The following is a 6,920-nucleotide window of genomic DNA, read 5'->3' on the forward strand; positions in this document are numbered from 1 at the left end:
TAGCTCTTGGTGTGGGTGGTGGGTTTGTGAGTGTTTATTATGTTTCACAACTTACATACACTTTAAAAAATATGTTTCAGATATTAGTCCATAAGATCTTTTAAAGTAAACTCATCAAATAGGTCACACTATTTTTTGTCTGTTTTCTTGTGTAATTGAGAATTGACTATATCTGTTTTCATCATTTCATTTTCCCTTTATTCTCATCAACATACAAATATTCTGCAGTTTCTCCCATTATATCCTCCTCCAGCTTTGCCCCGTTTCTCTGCTCCCCTTATTGCAAAGTTCTTTAAATTTATTTATTTATTTTTGGCTGTGTTGGGTCTTTGTTGCTGCGTGCGGGCTTTCTCTAGTTGCAGCGAGCAGGGGTTACTCTTCGTTGTGGTGTGCGGACTTCTCATTGTGGTGGCTTCTCTTGTTGCGGAGCACGTCTCTAAGTGCATGGGCTTCAGTAGTTGTGGCATGCGGGCTCAGTAGTTGTCACTCACGGGCTCAGTAGTTGTGGCTCACGGGTTCTAGAGCACAGGCTCAGTAGTTGCGGCGCATGGGCTTAGTTGCTTCGTGGCATGTGGGATCTTCCCGGACCAAGGCTCGAACCTGCATCCCCTGCATTGGCAGGCGGATTCTTAACCACTGTGCCACCAGGGAAGCCCAGCAAAGTTCTTTAAAAGAGTTATCTGTACTTGCTGCCTCTAATTTTTGTCCTCTCAGTCTCTCTCGAGTCCACTTGAATCAGGCTTTCATCCTCATTACTCCACTGAAGGTACTCTTGTCAAGATCTCAGACAACATGATGTTAAATCAAAGGTTGTCTCTTAGCCTCATCAGCAGCATTTGACCCTGTTGATCACTCTCTCATCCTTGAAACTCTTTTCTTGGTTTTAGGATATGACACACTCTTGGTTTTTCTCCTTCCTCATTAGCTCTTCCTTCTCAGTCTATTTTGCTGGTTGCTGTAGAATGAATGTTGTGTCCTCCCAAATTCATATGTTAAAGCCCTAAACCCCAGTATGATGGTATTTGGAGGCAGGACCTTTGGGAGGTGATTAGGTTTAGATGAGGTCATGAGGGTGGAGCCCCATGACTGGATTAGTGTCCTTTTAAGAAGAGGGAGGGACCTTCTCTCTGCCATGTGAGGGCACAGCAAGAAGGTTGCAGTCTGTAAGCCTTGAATCGGGCTCTCACAGGGACCAAATCTGCCAGAACTTTGATCTTGGACTTCCCAGCCTCCAGAACCGTGAGAGATAAACTTCTGTTTTTTAGACCACCCAGTCTATGGTATATTGTCATAGCAGCCTGCTACTCTGCATCCAGTTCCAATGTGTGCAGTTTTTCCCCCACACAACAAGCAATTCTCTGACACCAGCTAGGTGTCCTACAATTCCACTCAATTCTGACACTATCTACCCGGAGAGAGCATCAGATTCCACAGGTAAGGTCTCAGTCCCACAAGACTGCCCTCCACTTCAGATGCTAGTCTCAAATCCAGGTGGTCACCTGTGCTTCTGACCGACTGGCTATAAATCACAGGTCCCACAACCCCCTCCTTGGGTTCAATTAATTTGCTAGAGCAGCTCCTAGAACTCATGAAACTAGTTTACTCACTAGATCAGGATTAGTATAAAGGATACAAATCAACAGTCAGATGAGAGATACATAAGGTGAGGTCCAGAATGAAGGAGCTTCTGTCCCTGTGCAGCTTGGGGCCCTGCTCTGTGGCACGTGGATGCGTTCTGGTTCATCAACCTGGAAGCTCTGAACTCTGTCCTTTTGGGGTTTTACGAAGGCTTTATTACATAGGCATGTTTGATAAAATTATTACCCACCATTGGTGATTGATTCAACCTCCAGCCCCTTTCCCCTCCCCAGGAGAGTGGCACTGAAATTTCCAACCCTCTAATGACATGTCTAGTTCTTCTGGCAATGGGCCCCCATCCTTAGTGACATCCAAAAGTCACTTTATTAACATAACAGAAGTCACCTTTGTCATTCTCATCACTTAGGAAATTCCAAGGCTTTTTGGAACCCTTGGAATTTCCGAGGGTTCCAGAAACAACAAAGACCAAATATGTATTTATTATAAATCACGATATCACACAACCCAAACTGACTAAGACACTGGTCCTTCCTCCCCTCCCTGATACCTTAATGTGGAGTGTCCCAGGATTTACCCTTGGACTTGCCCATCAACATTCATCCCCTTTTGTTTTTTTTCTGGACGTGCAGGCCCAGCGGCCATGGCTCACGGACCCAGCCGCTCTGCGGCATGTGGGATCTTCCCAGACCGGGGCACAAACCCGTGTCCCCTGCATCGGCAGGCGGACTCTCAACCACTGCGCCACCAGGGAAGCCCTCACCCCTTTTTTTGTCTCATCCAATCTCATGTTTTCGATTCCAAATTTATATCTCCAACTCTAATCCTTTCCTACACTCCACTCCCGCATATCCAGCTGTCTACTTGATAGCACCACTAAGAGGCTTCTGGAACTTAACACGCCCCGCACTGCACTCCTGATACTCCTTTCCAAACCAGTTCCTCTAGTCTTCCCCATATCAGCAAATGCAACTCCATCCTTCCAGTTGCTCAGGCTAACAACCTTGGCATTATCCCTGGCTGCTTTTTCTCTCACACCTTACATCCAATCTGAGCAAATACTGTTGGCTCTACCTTCAAAAGATATCCAGAATCTGAGCGCTTCTCACCTCCTCTACCACCAACACACTGGTTAGAGTAAACCTCATCTCACACCTGGACCACTGCAGTGCCTTCCTAACTCAATTCTCTGTTTCCGCCCTTGCCACTCTATAGTCTATTTTCAGCTCAGCTGCCAGAGCGATTCTTTGAAAACCTGACTGATCTCATCACTCTTCCATTCAGAGTCCTCAATGGCTTCCACCTCACTTTGTCAAAAGACAAAGTGATCTGCAAGGCCTTAAATTCTCTGGATCCATCATTTTCTTCTTCCTTATTGCCCTCCAGCGGCACTGGGTGTCTTGCTCTTCCTTAGCAAGGCCAGGCCCTCTCCTGCTCCAGGACCTTTGCACTTGTATTTCCTTTGCCTGGAATGTGATTTGCTCAGATAACCACATGGTTCACTCCCCAGCTCCTTTGGGTCTATTTCAAACGTCACCTTTTGGGGGAGACTTCATGGACCTCCCCCCTCTATTTAAAATTGAATACCAGCCTCCTACTTTACTATCACTACATGCTATGTTTTTTTTTTTTTGTGGTACGCGGGCCTCTCACTGTTGTGGCCTCTCCCGTTGCGGAGCACAGGCTCCGGACGCGCAGGCCAAGCAGCCATGGCTCACGGGCCCAGCCACTCTGCAGCATGTGGGGTCTTCCCTGCCCAGGGCACGAACCTGTGTCCCCTGCATCGGCAGGCGGACTCCCAACCACTGCGCCACCAGGGAAGCCCCATGCTATGTATTTTTAAAGATTTGTTTTTATCAAGTTACTTATATTCTCTCACTGGAGTACGTGGGTTTTTGTTTTATTCATGTGTGTTTCTGGGACCTTGAACAGGACTGCACACATAATGGGCACCATAAATATTTGTTTACTGAATAATGTTCTCCTTTTTTCCCTCTCCTTCCACTTCTCTTCCTCCTCCTTTCTACTTCCAAGGGGCCCTCCTGAAAAGTGATACTTCAGTGTCCATTCAGCCTTTTTAGCTCAGTGTCTTAGGGGCTAACGTTGTATTTGGTCAAGTAAGGAAAAGTGTGGCATGAGGGTAAGACTCCTGACCGTCCTTGTGTCACCACCGTCTTAGCTCAGAAAGTGAGTTCGGCCTCTCCTGTGTGGCTTATGTCATGGTTCACATTCCTAGATCTTAAGTTTAAGTTTGCCATTTCCAGGAAATGAGATGTGACCCCGTCCTACAGGCTGCTTGGGTCACGGTGAGGCTGGGACCGAGGAGTACTGACGGTCGCACCCCAGTCTGGTCTCCTCTCAGGCCCCATGTACTCCTGGGGCTCAGCTGTGTGGTGTGGCTGTCAGTCTCCCTGTGGAGCCAGTACCCCCTGTGACCATGATTTCTCTCCATAAAGGCATTCGTTTTATTTTGTTGTATGACAAATTATCACAAACAACATAAATTTACGATCTCATTGTCCTTGGGGCAGGAACCCAGGAAAAGCCTAGCTGGGTCCTCTGCTAAGGGTCTCATCAGGCTACAATTCAGGTGTCAGCTGCATCTAGTATGAGGCTTGGGGCCCATGCTCACTGGTAGTCAGCAGAATTCAGTTTCTCGTGGCTGTAGGACTGAAGTCCCTGTGTTCTTCCTGGCTGTTGGCCGGGGATCCCTCTCCACCCCTAGAAGCCATCTTCAGGCCCCAGCTACGTGGCCCTCACAGCATTTCACAGCATGGCTGTTGGCTTTCCTCCAGTCCGCAGAGAGCATCTGCTTGTCTGTATTGAAGACTCACCTGATCAGGTCAGGCCCATCCAGGATAATCTCCCTTTTGATCAACTCAAAGTCAACTAATTGGGGACCTGATTACATCTGAAAATTCCCTTTTGCCACATGACGTTACTCACGGGAGTGGTATCCCATTGTATTTACAGGTCCTACCCACACTCAAAGGGATGAGACTATACAGAGCACATACACCAGGGGCCCACTGACTGGGGGACATCTGAGAGTTCTGCCTACCACAAAATGAATCTTTGTGAGGGAGAAAAGCAAGAAGATCCGTCATCTTTCTTCAGAGAGAAGCACAGAGACAGAGAAGCACAGAGACAGAGAAGCACAGATACCCCTTGTGTTTCTGGATCCCATGATCCTCCCGCTTATATCTGTGCGTAACTTTTTCTTCAGAAATCTGGAGAGGTAATACCTCCTATTACCACTCACTTATGTAGAACAAACTGTCTATTCCACTTAAGTGAAAATGTCTACATAATCAAAGTCTACTTCTTTTTTTTTTTTTTTTTAAAGAAGATGTTGGAGGTAGGAGTTTAATTAATTAATTTATTTTTGCTGTGTTGGGTCTTCGTTTCTGTGCGAGGGCTTTCTCTAGTTGTGGCAAGCGGAGGCCACTCTTCATCGCGGTGCACAGGCCTCTCACTATCGCGGCCTCTCTTTTTGCGGAGCACGGGCTCCAGACGCGCAGGCTCAGTAGTTGTGGCTCACGGGCCTAGTTGTTCCACGGCACGTGGGATCCTCCCAGACCAGGGCTCGAACCCGTGTCCCCTGCATTAGCAGGCAGATTCTCAACCACTGCTCCACCAGGGAAGCCCCCAAAGTCTGCTTCTTTACAGATTTGAGTGATTAAAAAAAAAAAAAGAGGACCATTAACCACTGGGGAGGTGGGACCAACAAGGCTCCTCCCTCCTTGACTTCCCTCCCTCCTGTGGCTTTTGTGGGGGGCTTTGAGTCTCTCAGTACCACCCCCAGCCTACGTGGCACCTTTGTATACATTAGAAAAAGTGATCTCTCCTTTTTAGCAGGCATAGTCCCTGGGACAAAGGAACTGATGAGTGGGGCAGGAGCTGGACTTCAGCCCATTTCCCCCTCAGAAAACTGCCTGGTTTTCTTGTCTCTGGAACCTTTTGTTTCCATCCCACATTCTTCTTCTAAATAGGAACACCATTCCTCCCCACGCCCCCCCTCCTCCCCTGAAAAAAAAGAAAAAAGAAAACCATAGTTCTTGGTTTTCTCTACTTTTCCTTCTCTCCATAGGAGGATAGAAGTCTGTCTCTGTGTGGATGACTCAAATTTACACCTCTAGTCCCAATCTCCCTTCTCAACTCAGTGCCTTGTCTAAACATCCTTGGCTTCCTTCAGATAAGTTCACAACAGACATATCACTTTTGCCTAAGACCATCCTCAGCCCTTCCTTGCTCTGTCAGTGGAGACATAATCCTCCCTGCTGTCCAATCTGCAAACCTGAAAGTTACCCTCGACCACTGCCCCCTCTCCTCACACAGCCTGCCTGCTCCTCTTTTTAAGGGTGTGTGTCATTTGTCCTTCTCTTGTCCATCTCACTGTTCCACATTGTTCCAAGCCTTTAGAATCTCCTGTCTGCCCTATGTTTCAACAGATTTCTGATTATAGTCTCGTTTCCTTTCTTTTCCCAGTGGTTCTCAGTTGGGGACAATTTTGCATCCCCTTAGAGGACATTTGGCAATGTCTGAAGACGCTTTTTGTTATTCCAACTGGGCGTGGGGTGCTGTTGAGGCCAAGGATGCTGCTAAGCTTCCTGCAACGCACCAAGTATTATCCGCCACAAATGTCTGTTCCTCCGAGCTTCCTGAACATTACGGCCTGCACTTGAGAAAATGCGCTCTGCACACATCCCTTGGCTGAAAGATAAATGATTTCCCATTTATTATATATGCATGTCTTCCTTTGCCCAAGGTGCCCTCCCCCTTCCATTTTTACGCCAAGAAATCTCCCCTTTCTCTGAAAGCCCGTAGTAAGGTGTCCAGACTGTGCGCTGGGCTAGTCTCCATTTGTCCCCCTGTGTCCACTCTCCACTCTTGCCTCTCCTGATCTGTGCCCCACGGCTGCATCTCCCGGCTCCCTTGCCCTCCAGGTTCTGGCTGGGCCTGTGGGAGGCATCAGCAGGTGACCAGCGGTTGGGGATTCACTACGCAAGCCCCATCTCGAGCTTCTGGCCTCAGCTCCTGTGGAGCACCCCCTCTTCAGGCAGCAGCACTTAGTGGGGCTCCATGACCTCATTCCTTGCTCTGCCCCTTCAGGCCAAGAGTTCTACCAGCATCCCACTGCTGCTAGACCTGTTTGCCACTGTGATCAGCTGGCTAATTCTGCCCGCACCCCAGTCAGTATTTTCTTAAACTCTCAGTTAAATCCTTTGAGTGTGCCATCTGTTTCCTGCTGGATCCTTGATGACACATCAGTCACTTGAGGATTCGCCTTTCTCTTGGCTCCCATGCAGATCTTAGAGTCAGGA

Source organism: Globicephala melas, chromosome 4, assembly GCF_963455315.2.
Source record: "Globicephala melas chromosome 4, mGloMel1.2, whole genome shotgun sequence".
Classification (NCBI taxonomy): Eukaryota; Metazoa; Chordata; class Mammalia; order Artiodactyla; family Delphinidae; genus Globicephala; species Globicephala melas.